Here is a 24,413-nt window from a genome sequence, read left to right as displayed (position 1 = left end):
ACAAGAGAACTGAATGTTGACACATTTATCTTTACAGAAAAAAGGATGTCCAGATATTGAGATTTAGTGGTCCTACCCACAGCCTGTCTCAAAAGTCGATTTTTGAAATAAAAAGGTCTTGACATCTATTGAACCACTAAGATCTATCCTTTAGCAAATACCTGACTGGGTCAGAATCTTAGTATTTTAAATTTGTGCCCTATCTTCCTTTGCAAAAGCCCCGAAGGAGTGTTTTGCCCTAATATGTCACTTTCAAGAGCCAGCATGGTGTAGTGGTTTGAGTGCTGGAATACAACTCTGGAAGACCAGGATTCAAATCTCTACTTTGGCCATGGAAATCCACTGAGAGACATTGAGCAAGTCACGCTCTCTCAGATTTAGAAGAAGAGAATGGGAAAATCCACTCTGATCAAATCTAGTCAAGAAATCCCTGTGACAGGTTTGCCTTAAGGTCAGTATAAGTTAGAAACAGCTTAAAGGCACCCAACAACAAACAACTACTGTAGCATTCCAGAGCATCAAAACCCAGAGTGGTGATGCAATACAGTGGGTCTGATGAAAAAGCGTAAGCTGTAAATCAGAAAATGTCCAGTTCAAGTTAACACCTCAACCAAAAATTCAGCAAAAGGACTAGGTGGGCCACTATTCTCAGTCTCTCATTTGTAATATATGTTTAAGGAAGTATGATATAGTTTACTGAAGTAGTGGGTGCAGCTTTAAATCTGTGAAATGTGCTAGATATATGCTATGCATTACCCCCCTCTTCTGTCATCTATGCCTTTAGCAACCAAAACAGGGCATAGAAGGAAGGTATTGAGCTATAAGACTCAATACCTTATTTTACTTTGGACTCGAATTTGAAGACTTGAGCTTTCAGTCACACAGGTACTCCAGGTACTCTTTTCACTTGGGTGCTCTAGTGATAAGAGTACCATTCCCAAAAGTCTTGTTCAAGAAAGGAGAGAGGCCACATTGGGTCATTCACCATTCCCTGTACACCCCTTGTGCCTATCGACATTATAGAGGAAAAGAGGGGGTTAAAAGACAGAGAAATGTAACAATATATACAGGTCACACCAGAATTCTAGTTTATTTCACTTTAAACAAGCCAGTTACATACACAAATTCTACAACAAAACATGTGCCATAATTTTATGAACACTCCAAGTAAGGAAGAAAGTACACATTGAAGTTCTGGTAATTCCTCAAATATACAAAAATAACCACTTTTAATAAGGCTGTGAAACAGTGACATGATACATAAATTACAACCATAATTTTCTTACACTACAATACCATCAAGCTTTTAAAATGGTGGGTTTAAAAAACAAAACAAAAACAAAAAAACAGTGTTTTATTGGTTGTTGATGCTGTTTTATTGGTTGCTGATATAAGATACCACTTCTCCTGGCCTAAGTATAGGCCAGAGATAGAAAACTAAAGTGCATTTTGGACTAGGGCCGGTTACAAACCAGCATTTGGGACGTCCGGAGGACGTCCCATTTTAAAAAAGGGGCGTCTCTTCTAGACGCCCCTGGGCCTAATACGGACTCTGTCCGTACAAGATGGCGCCGGCCCTTCTACATGGCCGGCGCCATCTTTGCGTATCGGACGCTGAGCGTCCGTACGCGTCGCGTCCTTTGTGACGTAGCGAGTGCGCCCCTGGCGCCTCGCTACGTCGCAAACGCGACTCTAAAAGAAGCTCCATTTTGGAGCTTCTTTTTCAGTCTGCATGGGAGCCGCGCCATGTGGAGGCTCCGGCTCCCCCGCAGACTAACCGGCAGCGGCGGCAGACTGCCGCAAAGCGGCGGTTTGTATCCCGCCCAGGTTTCAAATTTCCATTCAGCTAAGTAACCTTGGGGAAATCACACTTTCTAAGCCTTAGAGAAAGGCAATGGCTAAACTCCCTCTGAATAAATCTGCCCCCCCCCAAAAAAAAACCTCACCCTGTAAAAGGGTTGCCTTAAGATTGCCATAAGTTGGAAACAACTTGAAGGCACATGGCAGCACAGTCCCTTTCAAGTCCAACCCCTTTGTACTTAATTATAGAATCATAAAATCATAGAGTTGGAAGAGACCGCAAGGGCCATCCATTCCAACCCCCTTTAGGACCGGGTATGGGGTGGAGACTGCCATGGTGGCTTTAATTGATGACCTTCGTCTAGGCATTGACAGAAGGAGCGTGACCCTGATGGTGCTTCTAGACCTCTCAGCGGCATTTGACACGATAGATCATGAGATCCTGCTGGAACACCTGAAAGAGTTAGGAATTGGAGGCACTGCTTTGCAGTGGTTCCGCTCCTTCCTCTTGGGCAGGTTCCAGATGCTCGGGGACAGTTGCTCTTCAAAAACAGAGCTTAATTGTGGTGTCCCTCAAGGCGCCATCCTGTCCCTGATACTATTTAACATCTATATGAAGCCGCTGGGAGAAATCATCTGTGGATATGGCGCTAGGTGTTATCAGTATGCTGATGACACCCAAATATATTTCTCCATGTCCCGGTCATTAGCGACAACGACAGATGGCATCTCTCCCCTCAACCAGTGTCTTCAGGCAGTAATGGATTGGATGAAGGAAAACAAGCTCAAGTTGAATCTAGACAAAACGGAGGTACTTACGGTAGGGACCCCCAAACCAGGTATTGGGCTGCAACCTCCAGTCCTAGAGGGGCTCACACTCTCCTCGAAGGACTGTGTTCGCAGTCTGGGGATGCTTCTTGATCCATTGCTTCAGATAAGGAATCAGGTGAATGCAACAGTTAAGAGCGCCTGTTATCAGCTCCGGCTGATACATCAGCTGCGCCCTTTCCTGGAACAGGGTGACCTCAAAACTGTAGCACATGTGATGGTAACCTCAAGACTTGATTTTTGCAATGCGCTCTACATGGGACTACCCTTGTGCCAAGTCTGGAAACTCCAATTGGTACAGAATATGGCAGCCAGGTTGATCACAGGAACAACAAGGAGGGACCATACACCAATATTGAAGTCACTCCACTGACTCCCTATTAGTTTCCGGGCACAGTACAAGGTGTTGGTTATCACCTTTAAAGCCCTACATGGCTTGGACCCAACCTATCTAAGGGATCACCTGCTTCCATATTATTTATTTATTTACTTATTTAGGGTATTTATACCCCACCCTTCAGCCTTAATGGCTATCAGAGCGGCTTACAATTATTATTTTTAATTGGACGGTTCCCTGCCCTCAGGCTTACAATACAATCCGCCCCATACACTCAGGTCCTCTGGGAGTAATTTACTACAACCTTTAAAGACCAGGTTGATGGCGACCTCCCAGAAGACATTTTCTGCAGTCGCTCCCAATTTATGGAATGGCTTGCCGGACAAGATCCATCAAATTACCAATCTAGAGAGCTTTAAAAAAGCCATTAAGATGGATCTCTTCCGGCCATGAATACTCAGCCATGAATAAAACTCCCATCTATCGAACTCTGCCCATGATGATTATTATGTGGATTATTTGGATTTTAATATATAGTTTTTAATCTTATACTGTTTAATCTTGTTTTAAGGGATGTATATATGGATGTATTTTAATTTGTTGTACGCCGCTTTGATTGCTTGGCAAAAAGCAGGCTAGAAAGAAAAAAATTATTATTATTATTATTATTATTATTATTATTATTATTTATCATGCAGGAAATCTAAATCAAAGCATCCCCAACAGATGGCCATTCAGCCTCTGTTTAAACGTTTTTTTTCTTCTTCGTGGTCTCCATGAAGCACACAATTTTGGATCCTTCTGGAATCGCTAGGGAAGACTTTTTGGTGGTAGCTCCATCCACCCGCTCAGTGCCTTCCCGCCCTTCTTCAATTCCTTTTGTCTGCTGCGTGAGCAGCATAGGAATCACGCTTGGAATTTGCTCCTTTCTTTCACTTTTGATTTTGACCACGTTTTTGGCTCTGAGTTCTCTTTTGGATAGTGATTCGGCTTGTTTTGGACTCTGATTACCAGTAACAGCTTGTTTGACCATTCTGTCGTCTATTCCTTCAAATCTCCATGATGTCTTCACACTCTTTTAAAAAGTGCATGGAATGTGGAAGGAAAATTCCCAGCTACAACGGACACTCCTTGTACCTTATTTGCCTGAGTGAGGGCCATGTCACCGCGACTTGCCCTCATTGCATGGTTTTCACCCCACAAGCCAAGAAGAATAGGAAGATGCAGCTGCGTTCTATGCTATATGCACAGATCCTTGACCCTCCCTCTGAATCTAGGATCCCTGCCGAGGCTCCTGCTGCCAAGGGCAATCCCTCTTTGGCGTCCCTGCCAAAGCTAATGCTGCTGAGGGCAAACTCTTGTGTCCTGTCCCTGGGTCAGCAACCCCAGAAAAACGGAAGGAGACCGACCACGATGCGGCTGGCCATCTCTGAAACGGAAGAAATCCTCGGACTCTTCCAAATCACACAAGAAAAAATACAGGTCCTCCAAGGAAAAGGACAAGGAGGCTTCATGTTCTCAAAAAAACCCCCGTCCGAACCCAGACTCTGAACCTACCCTATCTTGTTGATACTGAGTCAGACTTGGTACCGTGTGCTCAACCAACTCCTCAGGTTTGTCCATCCCTGTGAGACACCCCTCGGTCCCATACCGACATTTTCCAGACTCTACCGGAACCCTACCAACTTTCCAATGATGAAAGGGAAGGCCTTCCCCAGGACCATGTGACGCCAGCCAACCGGCTTTCTGTGGTCTCCGACCTCGTCTACCTCAATGAAGAGGCCGATGACGACCTCCCTTCGGGCTTCCCTGAGTCCTCCAGACGGGACCTGATCTTTGATGAGGTTTTGGTCACATTTTTATTGCTCCTTGACCCCTCTGATGTTCATGACGGCTGATTCCAACCACTCCAAATCACTGAACCCTGGCTACCCTCCGCTGCAGCCTTGGTCTCGGCAATTCCATCCTGACCACATCTTTCTTCATCAGCCTCACACACTGCTCAGGCTCGACCTTTGCCATCATCCCTCTGGGTACCAAGAGTCCTCCCGCATCCAAAGACTCCCTCGGCTTCTCCAGAGTCTGCTGACTATCTGGATTGAGCTTCAACTGAAACTACCAATCTCAGGCCCTCTTGGTCCCAGAGGCTCCCTCTCCCTCAGATGACATTTTTTATTTTGCCGAACAAGTGGTCCGAATGGGTAAAGCCCTACACATTGAGGTCTTCCATACGAACTCAGGGGCGCTTGACCCTATCGATGAAAGAATGCGGGGAAAGCTTCCCACTCCAGCTTCCATTCCATTCCTCCCATCCATGATCCAACATCGAAAAGCTTTCTTGGACTTCGTTTTCACAACCTTCCTCCAAGAAGTTGGATAACTTCTACAGGATCACCCCCTCTGACGAGTCATGGCTTTTCGAATACCCCCACCCAATTCGGCAATTGTTGAGGCATCTCAACTCTGTTTCACCCCCAAGGCGACAACCTATCCCAATGACACAGAAGGCCACAAGCTGGATGCTATGGTGCGCAAGTCATACGCCTCTGCAGTCCTGGATCTTATTATCCAAAATTATGCTGACTGTATGGCAGCATATCAACAACATCTTTGGAAAAGGGCCTAGTCGCTGTACGATGACCTTCCTGAGAATAAAAAACGTATAGCACTGGTCCTCCATGCCGAGACTCACTCTTTAGCCTCACAACAAATCTCACCTGCCAGGCACTCTGCTGATTGCGCCGCCACACAACTTGCCGGTTCCGTGGCCCTTTGTCGCAATGCTTGGCTGAGATCCTCAGATCTGACTCCGCAGGCCAGACTGGCTATGGAAGAACTCCCCTTTGATGCCTCGGGGCTCTTTCATAAGGAGTCTGATGAAAAACTTGACTTCAAAAAGAAGATGAGGAACGCAGCCCGTAAATACGGTATATCCTCTTCTTCAGCTTCCCGGTCTCCCTTCCCAAACCAACATCGTTCGGGATGGCAACAGCCCCCCTACCTCCCCCCCCAACCAGAGTAGATCCAACCACTCTTCTGACTTCCAGCAACAACAGCATTTTCCTCAACAACAACAACAATCCTCTGGAAAACGCCAATCAAAGTCAAAATACAAACAGCCCTTCCATAAGAGGGATGCTGATCAAGGCAAGCGGCGCTTCTGAGACCTTCCAGCGCACTTTGTTCCTTTGCCCCCCTTTGAGGATCACCTGCCCCATTGCTACCAATCTTGGGCCAATATAACATCTGACTACTGGGTTCTATCAATAGTCTGGAGGGGATATACCCTGGAGGTCCAAGATGCTCCCCCAAGGGTATCCTTCTCATTACTCCCCTTCAGACTCCCTTCTTGATGAAGTGCGCTCTCTCTTGGACAAAGGGGCCATCAAGCCCTTCCCCTCATCTCGAATCCTAGACTGTTTGTTTTCCAGATACTTTATTGTTTTTAAAGCTAATGGTGGTCTTCGCCCCATTTTGGACCTCTGCTTCCTGAACTCCTTTATATCATACAGATGCTTCCTTATGGTAACCCTGGCTTCCATCTTGCCTCTTCTACACGAGTCAGATTGGTTCGCCATCTTTGAGATGCCTATTTCCACATGCATTCGATGCATTCAACAAGATTATCGAGACCTCTTGGCCTTTTCCTTTGGCACCGACTCTTTCGATACCGTGTTCTACCCTTCGGGCTCTCCACACCACCGAGGGTTTTCACAAAATGCATGGTGGTCGTGGCAGCATACCTCCGACAACAAAAGATCATCATCTTCCCATACCTCGACGATTGGTTGTTGGTGCCCCCAACCAAGGACGTGCTCCTGGCCATCATCAGATTTGCCCTCAAGCTTCTCCATGCTTTGGGACTGATGGTCAACATGGTCAAATCCACACTTTGCCCAACTCAACACATGCACTTCATAGGCGCCATGTTGGATTCCACGACCTCGACAGCCTATTATTATTATTATTATTATTATTATTAACCTTTATTTATAAAGTGCTGTACATTTACACAGCGGTGTACATACAATCTTTTAGACGGTTCCCTGCCCTCAGGCTTACAATCTAAAAAGACACGACACAAAAGGAGAAGGAATGGTTGTGGGGAAGGAGATCAGGTCCAGCAGTTTTTCTCCACCTCAGAGGCCTGGACCAAGGCAGATGGACTGGAGGAAGGGGTTGGCTTCTTAAAGGATGGTTAAAAGGAGGCATCCTGGGCCAGAGAGGGGCTTGCCCCTGGGAACGCTTACCTTCCTTATGACAGGTTCGTCAACCTGAGGTCCTCCATCCAATGTTGCCTTGCCTATAGACACATCAGAGCGAGGACAGCTCAGGTCGCTCTCAGCCACATGGCATCCATGACCTATGTCACCCTTTGGGCCTGACTACACATGTGGCTTCTGTCTGTTTTCAACCTGGCCTTCGACCACCCTCCAAAGTGGTTCACCATCCCAAGACCCTTGCAATGTCTGCAGAGGCATGCCCTTTGTCCCGTTACAGCCCCAAGTGACGCTCACCACAGACGCCTCCAACACCGGCTGGGGAGCCTACTGGAATGACCTCTACGTCCATGGAAGGTGGTCACCCAAAGAGCGCCAACTCCACATCAAAATGCGCTGCAAATGCTGACGGTACAGAAGGCCTTGAAGTCCTTCAAACCCACACTTTGGAACCAGGTGGTCCTCCTCCTCACCAACAACACAACAGTGATGTATTACATCAACAAACAGGGTGGCGCCAGATCTACCACGCTTCTCAACATCATGCTGAAGATCTGGAACTGGTGTGTTCCTAAAAACATCACCTGGCAAGCCATCCATCTTCCAGGGGAAGAGAACAAGCTTGCAGACAAGCTGAGCAGAGCTCCGTACTCTTGTCACAAATGGCAACTCAACTCGCACATTGTCCACCACCTTTTTTCCCTGTGGGGAACACTGGAAAAGGAACGTTGGGTACTTACCGTGACACGTTCATTTCCTGCAGAGAAGGGTCCTGGCATCCTGTAATCTGGGTTTAGCTCCTCCTATTTGCTCCTGTAGGCAGGGACAACAAACAAAAGACCGGCCCCTATATAGGGAGCTGCTAGCCCCCCTGAGCCTCAGTCAATAACAAGCCAAGCGACTAGTAAGGTAATCAAGGAACTGAACTTTAGTAACATCAGCTAAGGGTTAACTAGAACACCTTAGAAAAAACTAGTCCAAGAACAAACAAGAACTCAGAAAAACCAATCCAGCAACAAGAAGAAGAACAAGGCAGGTCCACCAACAGGCAGGCAGGGTCGGAGGCCGCAGGCAGCACCCGGGTGGGCAGGATGCCAGGACCCTTCTCTGCAGGAAATGAACGTGTCACGGTAAGTACCCAACGTTCCTTTTCCCAGCAGAGAGGGTCCTGTCCTCCTGTAATCTGGGATTTACAAAAGCCCTCTCGAACTGGGAGGGAGGTGCTGCTAGGAGACTGTGGCCCCCGACACAATCTGTTGGAGGAACTTCCTTTCAAATGACGCCTCTGCGGACTGAGACACGTCCAGTTTGTAATGTCTTATGAAGGTCGAAGGCGACTTCCCTGTGGCCACCCTGCAAATATCTGACAGGGAGGCGCTAGTGGTCAAGGCCACAGAGGTAGATGCACTCCTGGTTGAGTGCACCATCAACCCCTCGGGTGGAGTGAGATCAAGAGTTCAGTAGCTCTTTTGAATACCAGACCTGATTCACCTACTCAGAATCGAGACTGGTACCTTGCACCCCAAAGAGCCCAGGCGAAAGGAAAAGAACATCTCAGATGACCTTAAGGTTGAAGTCCTCTTGATGTAGATTTTGAGGGCTCTGCACACATCCAATGTGTGCCAGGTCTTTTCCAAGTCCTTCTTAGGATCGGGGCAGAATGAAGGCAGGAGAATGTCCTGTGACACCTGAAAGGCTGAGTTGACCCTAGGCACGAAGATAGGGTCTGGACGAAGGCACACTGAGACAGGCCTAAAAATACACAAGTCTTTATGTACCGACAGGGCCCCAGCTCTGACACCCATCTGGCGGAGGGAATGGCCGCGAGGAAGATGACCTTGAGGGAGAGGTGTTTGAAGAAGGCCTCCCAAAGGGACTTGATCGGCCCAACCGTCAGAGCTCTTAAGACCGTGTTCACATCCCAAGATGGAAAACGATGTCTGGTGGGCAGGCCCTGTTGGAAAACTCCCCTCAACAGCCTCTTAATGTGAGGATGGCTGCCATTCTAGCTGCTCTCATATGGAGCAGACATGACGTGATGGCAGACACCTGCCTTATAACCATGTTGGGTCAAGTCCCTTCTTAATGTCAGCTTGGATGGACTATAGCAGGTCAGCCACTGAAAACCTGAAGCAGTTGATGAGAACTTGCCTAAGCAGTGGATTATGTGATCAATCAGGATAGAACCTGATCTAATCTGGACCTATGGCAGCTTCCAGCCTATCACTGATCACCTTGTCAACTGGTTATAGCAATGAAGGTGATATTAAGGTGATTTCATTTGTAGCAATTAAGACTTACCACTCTGAAAGAGGAATGTTAATGTCTGACCTCCAATTAAAATTTCAAAACAATGTGCAGTTCTTTACTGGAACATCTGTGAACCTGTGTAAAACAAGACTAATCCCATGGTTAGGCAAAGAAGACACTGGATTAACCTTTATCTCGCAGACATTGGTGAGTCCATGCAGAAGCATAGATGCACTCTGTGTTAACAGGGCATGTGGTCAGAATTAAGTCTGATTTCTTTTGAGGATGAACTTGTCTAGAGACTTCAAAAATCACCCCAACTCCATGTAGCAGACTATCATCAACCTGTATGAAGGCTGAGGGGTCTCGCGGCTAAATGAACTGCTGATTAAGGAGTCATGAAATGGGAACAGGGGGCTTGGCAAGGATAGCCCTCTGGTATCTAATTTCGAGGAGAGAATTTTCTCCACAAAAGGGATCTGTCAAAGGAACACAAACCTAAATTTAAAATAGTATAGTGGGCCCTCGATATGTACTGGAGTTCGATTTAGGACTTTGCATGGATACCAAATCCATGGAAGCTCAAGGCACATAAAATATAATCGCATAGTAAAACGGAGTCTCCTATATAAAATAGTAAAATCATAGTTTGCTGTGTTGTATTTTTGTTTTGTTTGTTTTTTGGAATATATATATATACACACTCACTCACACAGCAGCTAACCTTATAACCATAAAATCATAGAATCATGGAGTTGGATGAGACCACAATAGCCATCAAGTCCAATCCCCTGCCATGCAGGAAATCACAATCAAAGCATGCCCAACAATATGCAAAGGAATCTTGTAGCACCCTGAGACCACTAAAGAAAAGAGATTAGCAGCATGAACCTTCATGGCCTTGAGCCCAATTCATCATATGTATGATAGATCCTGTTACAATAGGCTTTACAAGCCAGGCAGCAGTTGAATGGCAAGCCCATCAGCAGGCATTCTTACTTAAAATTTAACAATCTAGACAAGGTAAGAGGTAATTGTGATTTTTGTGGCAGACCCCTCAGGGCTCTGTAGGATGTCTGAATGGGATTTGAAGAAACCCCTTAGTAGAGAAACCTGATTATACTGTTTTAAAACACTCATGGAGGAAGGGGAGTTTCTTCCCCCATGGAGAGGAGTCTGTCTGTTTGCTTTTGATAAGAATTTTTCTTAACCCCCTGTATTAGTGAGAATCATCTCATGGAAGAAACTGTATTTTTTAGTTTCTTCCCTTTAACAGACATCCCTCCAAGAAAGAAGGGAAGGCAAGGGGAGCCACATCTTTTGAGGCTAGCTGACTGAGGTTCACTGTGTTTTATAACAGGAACATAATCCTTTTGCCACTAAAATGGAGTTTGGTTGGTCACCTTAATCCAATATATCTATCACCTCATATGAGATGTTTTTTCCAAAGATCCTCAATGCATGTAAGCATTAGAGGTCTGCTGAGTGACCAGAGACCTTCTCCTTGCTTGAGTCACCCTGTTTATTAGCATTTAAACGAATCTGTATTGTTAAAGCTTATGCTCTTAATGAGAAGTGCTATGGCTGATAACAGTTTGCACAAAGGAGGTAGAACCATGTGCTCATCCTATGTCTTTGGCTGTTGCACCTAAGGCAAAAAGGCTCTGGACCTAATGGAGACAGTGATGGAGGCCCATGAGGAGGCAAGAAAAGTCATCATGTGGCTTTTATCGCTAGCCCCTCCCTTGAAGAATTAGTTTCCAGGCATCTTTTCTGGCCTGGAAAAAGGAGAGGGGGGTGAGCAGAAACAGCACAACTCAAACCTCATGTGCTAACATTAATAAAATGAACACCAGAAAGGTTAACCAGTATCTCTTGTAAATCTGAGCCCACAGCCCTGTTGATGTGGGGGCTCACCCCTCCTTTATTTGCCCCATCAAGGGAGGCTGCCTGGGCAGTGGCTTATTCCAAGCACTGAGGAAACTGCTCTTAAGTTAGCAGTGACTGAAGACCATTGCTAATCATGGGCAGATAGCTGCATATGGCCTGTAGTGTAGCCCTGATACTCACGGGGCATTTTGTTTTATTTATGTTTAAAACAGCCCCAACTTCAGGCTGGGGTTTACAGCTTAGCCCTTTTAATTTCAGGCAGGCTTTATAGTAACCTGGCTGCAGGATAGAAGCTAGCTTGGTCCTCAACTCCCTCCCACTTGCATAGGTAGCTGGGAAGGGCAGAGGGACTGCTGTGGGACATGGCTCTACATTTACCTGAGGTAAGTCTGTGTCCTGAGAAAGGATAATCTCTGATGGAAAGGAGAGGCCAAGCACTCAAGCTTTTCTCTCAAGAGTGCCATGGTTTGGGGCAGCCAAACACAATTGGGGGTGAAGGGAACTCTCCACCCATGATATCCACAAATGGTTTACCCCTTTTTGTTGTTGTAATTTTTGGGGAGGGAACACAGGAGGATTTGTATCCATGTGGTCTCTCAAAGAATCCCTGGGTTGGAAGAGATCCCAAGGGCCATCCAGTCCAACCCCATTCTGCCATGCAGGAACTCTCAATCAAAGCATTCCCGATAGATGGCCCTCCAGCCTCTGTTTAGAAGTGGGTGGCAGAGGCCATGCTCTCTCTGGGGTGGACATGAAGCCATTTTGTGCTTTTTGTGGGATGCTCTGTGGCAGCCAAAAAAGACCATTTTAGAGTTGGAAGCTTCAGCTCCTGCTGGGCCAAGTCCAGCTTCCTTTACAGCCATGTGTCTGTGCAACACAGAGGAGGAATCCTCTGCCTCCTTACACACCATCTCATTATAAGAATTCAAAAGGAATGTGCAGGAGCCCTGGCAACACCACCATGTGTTTCCCAGTCTGCAAAAGGATCCCCCACACCTGTTAGGGTCCTGGGTGCCATTGGGGCCAGAGATGGGAAGGAAGGGGGAGACCAAGGGTTAATGCCCCCATCTGCCCTCCTGGCAGAGTCCCAAACCTTATGCTAGGCATAGTGCCTGCAATGGCCATGGCAGAGGCCTCATGGCAATGCCTGCCCTAGATCTGGCAAAGGTTCTTTGGTGGCTAGAGAGAGAGGGCCCCTGGTACTCACCGTTCTCCTGTGACTTCTGGCTGGCTTGCCTCTCTGACCTTGGCCATTTCAGGCTGGGCAGAGGTGATGCAGAGAAATCCTTTGCCATGGCTTTTGGCTGGCCTGTCCTCTGAACTCTGGCTGGGCAGAGATGCTGAGGAGGGAAGTTTCCATGATTTCTGGCCAGTTTCCTCACTGATCCCTGGCCTTAAACAGGCTGGGCAGAGGTGATGTGGAGAAACAGAGACATGGAGGGGATACCCCTCACCATCTCTTCCCACGGCTCCCATGTGCTGCAATGCTGTTTGCAGAAATCTCCAGTGCTCCCACCATGAAAGGGGGCAGCTTTGGAGGAGAGGGAGAGTCATTGGCAAAGCCAAGACCTTTCTCCAATCCTGGGAGCCCTTGCCATTTTAAGTCTTCTTCATGCTTCCAAGGCTGTAGTAAAGAAGCTGCAGAGCAACAGCAAACACATCCCAATGGGTCTCCCTCTGAAGCCAGCTCCCTCTGTTTTGCTGGCAGACCCTGAGCTAGGGAAGCCTGGGTTAAGGATGGCCCTTCACCCATGCTCTCAGGGTCCTCTGCCATAGCCACCACCAAGGAAGGGGGGAAAGGCAGGAGAGAGGAGAAGAAGGGAAGGCCAAGAAAACTCTCAAACCGTTTTCATAGAAAGGAAAAACTTTACTGGCTCGAAGAGAACATCCTGCTAGGAGCATAGGCAGGAACAAGACTGAGGCTCAGGGGGGCTAGCTCCTCCCTATATAGGGGCCGGTCTTTTGTTTGTTGTCCCTGCCTACAGGAGCAAATAGGAGGAGCTAAACCCAGATTACAGGAGGACAGGACCCTCTCTGCTGGGAAATTGACCTTTTTGCCTCCCACCTCAACTTCCAATGCAGCCAGTTCTGCTCCAGGATCCCATCCGCTCGGTCCCGAGGCAATGCCTTCCTCTTCCGCTGGTCCGACAAAAGATTCTACGCCTTTCATCCCTTTCCACTGATCGTCAGGGTGATAAACTCCGGATGGACCGCTCAGATGCCATCCTCGTTACCCCTTGGTGGCCAAGGCAACCATGGTTCGTTCCTCTTCTTCATCTCTCCAACAACCGGTTCTGACGTCTGCCCCTCTGTCCCAACCTCCTGATCCTCCACAATGGTCATGTTCGGCACCTCGACGTCGACATGCTCCATCTTGTGGCATGGAGGATTCTGCCCTGATAGACCTCTTGGTCCCAGTCCGGAAGGTCATTTTGGCTTCCCACAAAGCATTCCACTCAGCATTATGCTCTCAAATGGCTAAATTTTTGGCTTTCTTAACCAAGAAAGGACTTTCTCCCAAGGAAGTCACTATTCCTATTGTTCTGAACTTCCTCAATTCTCTGTCAGACCCTGGCCTCTCCATCTCCTTCCTGAGATGCTACCTCACCACCATCTGTGCCCACTACCAGTTTTCAGGCCGGCTGTCATTCTTTGTCGACCCTCTGGTAAAAAAGTTTTTCAAAGGCCTCACCAACTTGAGACCGCCTTCCCTGGCTCCGGCCCAGGCTTGGGACCTCAAACTCGTCTTGGCAGCAAGCCCTTATCAAGCACTACAGCCTTGATACCAGACACCATCATGAAGCAACCTTTAGCAGAGCTGTTCTCCTCTCCGGCATTCACTGAGGTTAGTTGACACTGTTATTAATTGACACTCACACTGTCTTTCCTGGTTAAAATCTTTTTATTGCCAGGACACTCCCTCCTCCTGGATAGATCAGCTTGTCAGTCTAACCCATTTGTGTGCTTCACAGAGACCATGAAGAAGGAGGACAGGTTGCTTACCTGTAACTGTAGTTCTTCGAGTGATCATCTGCGAATCCACGCAAATCCCACCCATCTCTTTGGCGGACTTTTTGAACTGAAGAAGGGCGGGAAGATACCGAGCCTATATAGAGGGTGGGCGGAGCTACCACCAAAAACTCTTCCCTAGCGATTCCAGAAAGATCCAAAATTGCTGCGCAGGCACAGACTAACCCATTTGTGCAAATGAATCCCTAGACATTGCATCGTTTAGCAATAAAGCATATATTTCTTGGTTCCCTGAAAAAGTACAGGACAAAGCCTAATGGCATGTCAGGAATCAAACCACCTATATTTCAAAACGGACTAATGTGATTCTACTAACACTCTTAGACTGTAAGACCCATATCATTATTTCTTAGTTAGCAAAATACTCACACCCATTATGGTTACTGTGAATGTATGTACGTGTGTGCACACACATGAAGACAGTGAAATGAAAGGAGGTAAAAGAGAAAGTGGCACAGGAAAGTGGTGAGCAGGCATTTACATATTTATATTGCAGCAGTTGCAGTATATAGAAGTGTTCCAATTAATGATGATTGGAAAGGGGAATAAGAGAAAGAGAACCCTGCCAATTCCACACCCCCCCCCATAGTTGTAACTTGAGCCTCAAATGCCATTAACTGAATGCACTCAAAGGAGATTCATTCATTGATTCATTCTTCTAGCTTAATGGTGTATACACACCCCAACAGTTTTGCAACATTGCCAACTTGTGCTTATGCCACTGATAATATCTGAAGTTCTTGGTAAAGTTGCCTTAAAGTAAATTGGGATTTGCTGGGGTTTTATCCGGAATTTTTTTTTTTACATCATTTTGGAAACTTGACAAAAGCAGTTTTAAAGTGAATAGAAGTTAATTTTGGCAAGAATTTCCTTTTTTAAAAATTCCAACCTATAAAACAAGCTTCAAAATTTTTATTGGGGAGGGGGTGAAAGAAGGAGGTTAATGATACTCGTTTTGTGCTCTGGTTTGCAATAATCTGTACAGTCAGCCCTCCTTATTCACAGATATTTTTTTTATCCATGGACTCAAGCATCCACGGCTTGAAAATATTTTTAAGAAGTATTAATTCCAAATAGCAAACCTTGATTTTTCATTTTATATAAGTGACACCATTTTGTTATACCATTGTATTTAATAGGACTTGAGCATCCACAGATTTTTTTTTTTATCCATGGAGGGTCCTGGAATCAAACCCCAGCAAATAACAAGGACCAACTGTACTGTGAACATGTATTGAGCCACCAAGCTGATCCTATCTTATCCCTCATTTCATCCTGGGCCCAGGGCAAACATCCAGCTCACCCACCCCTAAAGCTAGCCCTGCTTCATCTGATTGATAAACCATGGTGCAAATGAACCCCTAGACATTGCAACATTTAGTAATAAAGCATATATTTCTTGGTTCCCTGAAAAAGAACAGGACAGAGCCTAATGGCATGTCAGGAATCAAACCACCTATATTTCTAAATGGACTAATGTGATTCTACTAACACTCTCAGAATGTAAGACCCATATCATTATTTCTTAGGTAGCAAAATACTCACACTCATTATAGTTACTGTGAATGTATGCACGTGTGTGCACACACATGAAAACAGTGAAATGAAAGGAGGTAAAAGAGAAAGTGAGTAAATATGCCCCTACATCAGATCCCATCATTGGGAGCTAAGGGCTCTTCCAGATTGGCCTAGAGTACTGTAAATTGGTTTTGTCTGTCATTGCCACCTTTTTGGGGGAGCTGTTTGTAACAATTTCTTGGATTTGCACTAGGATTCTTGAAGGATTTTTTGTATATAAAAATTTTGGGCACATGGCTTGAAAGGAAAGACCACTGCTAAAATGGTCTTGTGGTTTGAAAGGCAGTAGAGAAGGGAACATATTGTTCTGATATATCTCAGAATTAAAGAGAGACCCACATGGGGGTGGGAATAAAATGTTGCAGCTGGGGTCAGGAATTTACAGAAAATAGTCCTTTAAAAAAATCATGTGAATAACAACTAGAAATCTCACAACTTTTTAACTCATGCCATCTGCAGGAGCCCTGAGTTACCTTGCATTTCAGATTCAGTTTTCAGGTTATACCAACAGCACTTTATTTTTACGGTAGAAAGTAATGACAGCTATTCTCTTACATGAAATTCCAAAGCATTTTGGCACATATGGATTATATTTTATGGTCAGCATGGCTGCCACTGCATTACTGGAAGTTCTTATATGTCAAAAAATAAAGCAGTGAAGTAAAATACAACAGATAAGTGAGGACTACATTGATCTAAACTGCATCTAGAAACCACTAAACATTGTCACTAGTTACTGGCCATAGTGATCACTAGCCATTTAGAATCAAGCCTGTCCTTATTGCATAGCCCCACTTAAGCCTCCAATGATGGAATATATGACTATATATGCAGACTGGCATATCATTTTTGATACAAAGAATCCTGTTTGGCTACTTGGACAGAAGGTTCTAAAGTTAGAAGACAGGGTAATGTTGTTTGAAAGTAAGAAGTGCATTTTCCTCAGCATGGGTGACTAAGAAAAGACACATCTGATTCTGAAAGCAGACTCACCTACAACAGGAAGACATTTATGCTCATCAGTGAAACAAAAATATCCTGTATGGAACAGATAGCAGGCCAAAGTATGCTAATAATGCAATTTTCAGGTTGAAAACAGTTTCCACCATAGGCTTTCAGCATTTCTATAAATTGTAGTGCTTTTTAGATTAAAGACAGATGATTAGGAAACTGACATGTTTTGGGAAAAGGGAAAACATAGCCCAGAATCCTGCACTGGGGAGATGCCTCTGCAGCTTTGTCTCCTGATGCTTTCCTTCAAACCTTTTAAGCAGCTCAGCCCTACTCTAACGTGGCCATTCACATGTTTTTGAAGAGTAGGGATATCACTGGGGATGTGTCCAGTTACTTTTCTGTAGCTGGAAATGCTGTGACAGGCACCTGAAGAACTCTGGGGCCCTTGTAACCTCTCTGCAGATGACATCCTTGTAGTTCCTCCAGGTACCAAAACAAACACCCAGCCAAAACAAACACCCAAAACAGAATTTTGACCTAAACAGAGATCATAAAAATGAGGTGCTACATCCTCCTTATGCCATTCTAATTCACTAATATGATACCAGCCACAATCGTGTTCCTTTCCGATCTGCAGACATATTACAATAAAAAAAACATTTTTATTCCCGTAACTGTTTTGCTCAGAACATATCTCTTATGATTATACTTTTCCTTGCTTCCCCCAATAAATACTGGCACACAAGGCAGCAACTTTTGGGTTGTGTCGAGAATGTTTTTCACTATTCAGCTATAGCAACATTTAGTGTTAACAAAGTAATCTCTCTGCCAAATAAATTGGAAAGAAATCACGAGCAGCAGTTATTCTGAGATTCTAAATAGGAGTGCAGCTGATATGTATGTCCAGCAATCTGATGGCTGCCAAGCCAGTGAGATCCTACAAATGCAGAATTACCAATTCTTTTCAAGCTAGTGAGATGTGATTCCCAGGACCCATGACATTACTTATTTAAATGCTCAAATTCTTGACTCCAGCTAGAAAAGGGATATGAGACAAAAGATTGGGGTGCAGATACCTTTTTAAAAATCCCTTTCTTACTGCAAGGGAACCACAAAAGAACAAAACCAACTTGGGTTATTGGAAAGTAATTGCATTGTCAACCACTGCAATGTAGGATATAAGAGCAAAGCAGTGTGGTTATGTCAGAGTCCAATCAAATTTTACTTATTCTAGACCCTACTGTCTAGGGGAAAACCCTACACTTCAGTGCACCCACACAGATTTTTAAAAAGTTCTATGGAAGAAAAGAGGTGATGGACTGAGGTTTTTGTAACCTTTTAAACACATTCTATACTGCCAATGCTATGGTTTTCCACATGGAAAGGAAAAAATGATGAATCAAGAAAAACTTTGAAGTTTTTATTTCTCATCTACTTTTCTCCCTACCCCCAAAAGACACTGCATATACTGTATCTAAAAGAATCTAGAAAAAGGAAGAGCTGGCAACCCAGTCTGCTCCCCTCCTTCCAATTCATTCTGTGTTTTATCCTACTTGCGGTTCCTCTCTCATTCAACCACTCTTTATGGTTGAATATCGGGGTCAAGCATTTCACTATCTGCCAACACAGCTGTTATCACTGACCCAGTATTCTCAGAGGAAACAAATGAAGACGGTAGAGAAACAGAGTTAAGGAATCTATGAAACTGCAGCAACATGCTAAGACATAAAACTAAGGAGGAAAGCAAATTATGTTCAGATTCAGATGAGCCTTCTTAAACCCAGGCAAAAGGTTGTTCCCTATACAATTTAGTTTTGGTGTCAGAACTGGAGCTGTAACATATTCTTTGCATCTTCACTACCTCCCCTTGCAGTATACCCCATTAAAATGGAGATTATAAAGCTAAAGATTAGAAGGAGAGACTGAGCTTGAACCTGTGATTCAGCAGATTCTAATGGCTCAGTAGTACAACAATCCATATACAACTGAAAGATAGAAACAGTCTATTACGTGTATTGATTTGGAGCACTTTGTCAGCACTAATGATGTTATCTCATTAAAAGAGATAAATGCCTTTCATTTCCACCAAAGCATCTGCTTCTTACTCTTGTGCACGCTCTCCGGAGGGGCCCTTAGCTCCTGTTTGTGCAGCTCCATCTGAAATCCAGCACAAGTATTTAAGAGTTCCTAACCAAGCCATTTCTTTTTAATTGTGTTACATGTTTCTTTAATATTATCTCTGGTAAAGATCTTGTGTGGGCAGACTAATCTGGGTAAAGTGGAGGAGAGCTACAAAGGTTAGGAAAATAGTGATCAAAGAAGCCTCACAAACCAATTAAAAAGGTGTCATTTGACATTTCTGAACATTAGTATTAGCTGACTCTTGAATGCACCGTAACTACATCGTAGCAACTTTCAACAGAATATATGAAATTTTAAAGACAACTATTTATTCAGATGATTCCTATCCAACAATACTACCATATGCAAGACAATGTTTTCCACTTGTTCAATAATAAAAGGTAGTAATTTGCCATAATAAATGTTTTATACTTAAGTCTTTTTTGTGTAGGGTGTTTCAAAATACACATTATTAAAAGGTTTTTATTTATTCACATTACTAACATTCTTCCACAGAAAAGCATTCTCTTCAGTGGGGGAACACCAATTTTTCAATTCAAGGTGTTTGTTACATTTCCACTACCACGCTGATTGTCCAGCTAGATGTTACAACTTTGAAACTGCTGGCACACTGCAGAATTAATGCAGTTTGACACCACTTTAACTGTCACAGCTCTGTCCTATGGAATACTGGGATTGGTAGTTTGTTGTGTTATCAGAACTTTCTGCCAAAAAAGGGTAAATATCTCACCAGACTACAAATTGTGGAATTCCATAGCAATGAGCCCTGGCAGTTAAAGTGGTGTCAAACTGGATTAATTCTGCAGAATAAATGCAGTCTGAGAGCCTTTAGGGCTGAAGGGCGGAGTATAAATACCACAAATAAATAAATAAATAAAATTAGAAGTCATTGTATTAATTCTATTGCAGCCATTAGTATATTCTGGAGACCCGCTGCTGTGCAGATCTAGGGATAGGAGAAGGGGAGAGCCAGTTACCAAGTGCTGCACAGGGCAAGAGCAGGTAACATTTTTGACTATAATTTCCACAATTTGCTAGAATTTATGGGATTTATAGTTTAAACATTTGGAAGGCAACACGTTGGGATAAGCATGCAGAAACATCATTATGTTAACGAGATGTCCACTCAAGCAGTCTTTCACTCAGTAACTGCAAGTTCAGGAGGGAGGACAGTATTTTGTTTCCATTCCTGAGGTATACAACTGTCATCCCAGTATAACTGGAATGAATAGCAAGAAATTAAAAGATACTGTAGCACAGTAAGTTCTCTGTAACACTTAGCACTGACAATGTGATCTGCTCATCATTAAGATAACATTTTATAGTTATCTTGATGCAATACAAAAAGCAATTCCTATAGGTATCCAAAATATTATATATACATACTTGCATCTACCAAGCTTTCAACCATTGTCTCAGCAGAAGAAACTTTTGTTTTTAAAAAACTAACAGACCAATACACTTCTGAAGAGAATTTTGCCTTCATGTCACTTTCTATAGGCCTATGAAGAATAAAATGCTATTTTCACATAATAACATGCCACACTGTTATATAGCATCTTAAGGTACTAGAGAATATTAGTGTTTGATAAGAGGTATGCAAGTCAAAATAAGTAAATCACTACAGATCATAAAGGAAAACAAGCTTCTGTGCCTGTTACCTCCATCTAACCAAACATTCACACACAGGATTCCATCCCACACACAGCTTGGGCAAAACCAAAGTGGAAGAGTGACAATTTTTCAAAACTGTTAATCATGCACTTGCTCCCCCATCCGGCATAAGAGTTCCTAATGGACGTTGCCCCGAGAACTAGTGTAATTAGAGCTTATATTTTAGTCAAACCTCTGTTTATCCAAATGCTTTGGATACCACTAAACCAGCCTTTGCCAGCTTGGTGCTCTCCAGCAGGACCACTGGCTAAAAACGATGGGAGATTTTGTCCAACACAACTATAAGGCACCACGTTGGGGAAGCTTGTCCTATCTATGGTTATGCTGTAGCTGAACTAATATAACATACTGTATATACTCAACTATAAGTTGAGAAATTTTTGTCCCAAAATAGCATCCAGGATCCTGGGTAGACTTATGCATGGGGCAATAGGTCCTTCGACCAAGCCTTTCCCCAGCTGGGCTGCCTCTGCAAAGGGCAGCCCAGTTGGGGAGAGCCTGGGAAGGGTGCGCATTCGCTTTGGAGTCGTTCCCTGACTGGGCTTCCTCCGCAGAGAAAGCCCAGGCAGGAACAGGCTTCCAAGGGTGCGCATTCGCCCTGGAGTCTCTCTTGGCTGGGCTGCCTCCACGGGGGAAAGCCTAGCTGGGGACAGGCTTGCAAGGGTGCGCGATCGCCAGCAGCCTCTCCCTAGCTGGGCTGCCCTGTTAAGTCCGGACCCTTGACGTATCCACCGGTCATGTAAAAACCCACATTTTTGCCCCCAAACGTTGACCTCGAATTATACACCAAGTCGACTTACAGACAAGTATATATGGTGCTACTTATCTCCCTTCTACACAGCTCCTGTTTCCCCAAAGGATGTCACAGTTCTTCATATCAACTGCATCTTACAATCTAACAGATGAAACATTCCTCTTTAGTTGCTGTTTTAAATGCTGCAAATGAAAAACATATATTTTACCATCAACTTGAGAACTTTCTGGATCAAAACTGAACAAGTATGTGTACTAGAAGAAAATTTGTTTGAATAAGTAGGTATGTAAGTCAAAACAGACCAGGAATTCATAATAAGATTATCTCAATATAAGGTGTGTGTGTGTGTGGTGTGTGTGTGTGTGTGTGTGAGAGAGAGAGAGAGAGAGAGAGAGAGAAGCATGATTTTCAAGCAAAGCCTAACTAGTAGCTTTCTTGAAATTATATACTCAAAATGAATATTAATATGATGAATTTATGTTTCCACCACTTTGCAAATAATTTCAGTTAAGTTACCTAGGCTGCAAACCTACATACATTTATTTAGAAGTCAGTTCCATTTGGAGTCAATGGCGTTTACTTCCAAGTACACTTATTCAGGACTGCACTGTAAATACTAGTGCATCTACACTGTAGAAATAATGTATTCTGGCACCACTTTAACTGCTCTAGCTCCATTCTATGGAATCCTGGGATTTGTAGTTTTACAAGATCTTTAGCCTTTTCTGCCAAAGAGTGCCTGACAAAACCACAAATTCCAGGATTCTGTAGGATAGAGTCATGGCAGTCTCTTTTCACAATTTGATGAAGTATATTAATTGGTAAGAAACTGCTTCAAACAGGAAGTACAATTTACAAAATTTATTTTGAACACATATTAGAGTGCAGCATCAAATTTAAAAGATAGATGTTCACTTCATATTGAATACAAAAACACAAAGAATGGACACTATTATATTACACTTTCCATGGCACTTCTCCAGATATTCACTCAAAGTTGGTTCATATTGCCAGAATGGCTTCCAGTCGCTGCTTTCAAGCACTATGCAACCCAGGCAGGACAGTCTACTCAGTCAGAATTAGTGGCTTACTGAGGGAGGAAGATTTCAGGATACAATATAAAAGCAGCAAATGACCAACTGAGGTTTTCCAAAGGGATTATCACCAAAGAACAGTGGGGTTACTTGCTGCTTATTATGCTGTTTTCATTGCTGACACACTGGGCAGTGAGTTATTAAATATGTAATCTTAAAAAGTTAGCATTACGTTCAAAGACACTCTGGAGATAGTAAGAGAACTGCTCTAGAAAAGTTTCTTTCCATGGCCAAGATCAGGAAATACAGCTCTGTGTATAAGCAGTAAGAGTCTGATGCTCTCAGTGCTGACTGGCCAGCAACTGTGTGACTGAATGTACATTCAGTTTGCTGGTACATTTGTCTGCCATTACACTTCAAAAATGAGAGAAAAGAAAACTTATACCAAATTTTTGAAACAACTGTAACACTGGTAGGCAAAACTTAAATGGGGAATCTGGGGAATTTAGGTGCTGAAAATCAAGGTCCTTGGGTCCACAATTTCTCCACCCTTCATTTACACTGACCATCAACTTTTCTCCAGGTCTTTTCACATCTTATTATGCGGGACATTGAACCATGCAATAAAAGGGCAGGAAGTGTAACTAAATCTTTCAGTAAAAAAAGAGGGTGAATGATACTAGGACCACTCACAAACTTGACAGAACAAGACTTTTTATGCAATAAATGTAAAAGCAAACAATCCACCATATCTGTGCTTGTGTGTATATGTGCCACCAAGTCACCTGTTGACTTACAGTGAAATGCATAAGATTTTCTTAGGCAAGGATGGCTAAGAAGTGATTTTGCCACATCTGCACAAGCAAAAAAGTCCTACCTTCTTTCTGAAGGATCAAACATATTGCCTACACATCTCATACCACAGACTCCATTCTCAATATGATGGTAAAGAAACAAAAGTATTTCTGCAATCCATACCTCCAAATAGACCATTGCTATTAAGGCAATCATTTTGGATCTCAAGGGATGAAGAAATAGCCCACGTACATAGGTTTAAGTACACGGACAGATACTATTTTTCAGTTCCAAATTTCCTTTCCGAAGCTGCTTTTCCCTAAGGAAAAAAAGGAAGATGTGCCAGGCTAATGGCATGGATAGTTAAATGCACTGTGTAGTCAGGCCTCAGACAAACAGAATGTCGGCTACAGTCTTTGAGCAATACTGATGCCTAGTTCTCATTGATATAATAAATCTGTGCCTAGGCTGTGCAGAAGTGAGGGCTGACATAAGAGAATGCCCCTTTACAAAAAGACATTGGTTGCTTCCTGACATTATCTGTATTTCCTTTTTCCTATTTGTTTGTTTATTTATTTAGGCAGCAATGACTATCATGTGACCAGTACCTTGATCCAGTCTGAAGTAGCAAATTTGTTAATAGGTAAACAGAAAGTGAAAACAGGCAAAGAACCACATATTAAATTAGAATTTAACTAGTCGTGTGTCCTTGTTCTGTTCCAATAAGGAAAAATGAGGAATGCATAAGAATGGAGAAGGATGCGAAGGAACCAATCAAAACACCATAATTCAAAGTAAAACATAGTTTTATAACTGAAAGTGAAATACTAACTTCAATACAGCACACTTCATGAACTACAAGAAATAGTTCCTGCAGAAAACACTATTTTTGTTATCAACAGGCAATTGTGAAGAAGTGGAAGACATCACTAAAGCAAATTTAAACTTTTCTTTGTCAACACATTAATTTAGTATTCCTAGGGCTAGTACACACTGCCATAAAGTGGCATGCTGCTGGCGTTATTAGGGTTAGGGAGCGCGCACCAACTGCACACTCCCTAAACCTAGTCTGTGGCCTCCCATCCACACGGGGGCTGCCATGATGCCAGTGCTGCTGTGCAGTGTCC

The 24,413-nt window shown here is 43.9% G+C and overlaps 1 protein-coding gene across 2 annotated transcripts in view; it reads right to left on the bottom strand.

The window, feature by feature from the left end:
* Positions 1-24,413, bottom strand: part of LOC149311292 (transcription regulator protein BACH2-like) — a 246,561-nt gene that overhangs the window by 159,810 nt on the left and 62,338 nt on the right. Inside the window, exon 1 of one of the 2 annotated variants that reach the window (XM_089530724.1) lies at positions 21,504-21,585. The exons of the other annotated variant lie outside the window; for it this stretch is intronic. The gene's annotated coding sequence lies outside the window, so the exon portion shown is untranslated. Of the gene's footprint in view, positions 1-21,503; positions 21,586-24,413 lie in introns of those variants that run through there. 2 annotated transcript variants of the gene reach the window in all.

This window comes from Sceloporus occidentalis, unplaced genomic scaffold (assembly GCF_023333645.1).
Source record: "Sceloporus occidentalis isolate IW3139 unplaced genomic scaffold, rSceOcc1.0.p SCAF_6, whole genome shotgun sequence".
Classification (NCBI taxonomy): Eukaryota; Metazoa; Chordata; class Lepidosauria; order Squamata; family Phrynosomatidae; genus Sceloporus; species Sceloporus occidentalis.
This window is presented reverse-complemented; position numbering and strand designations above follow the sequence as displayed.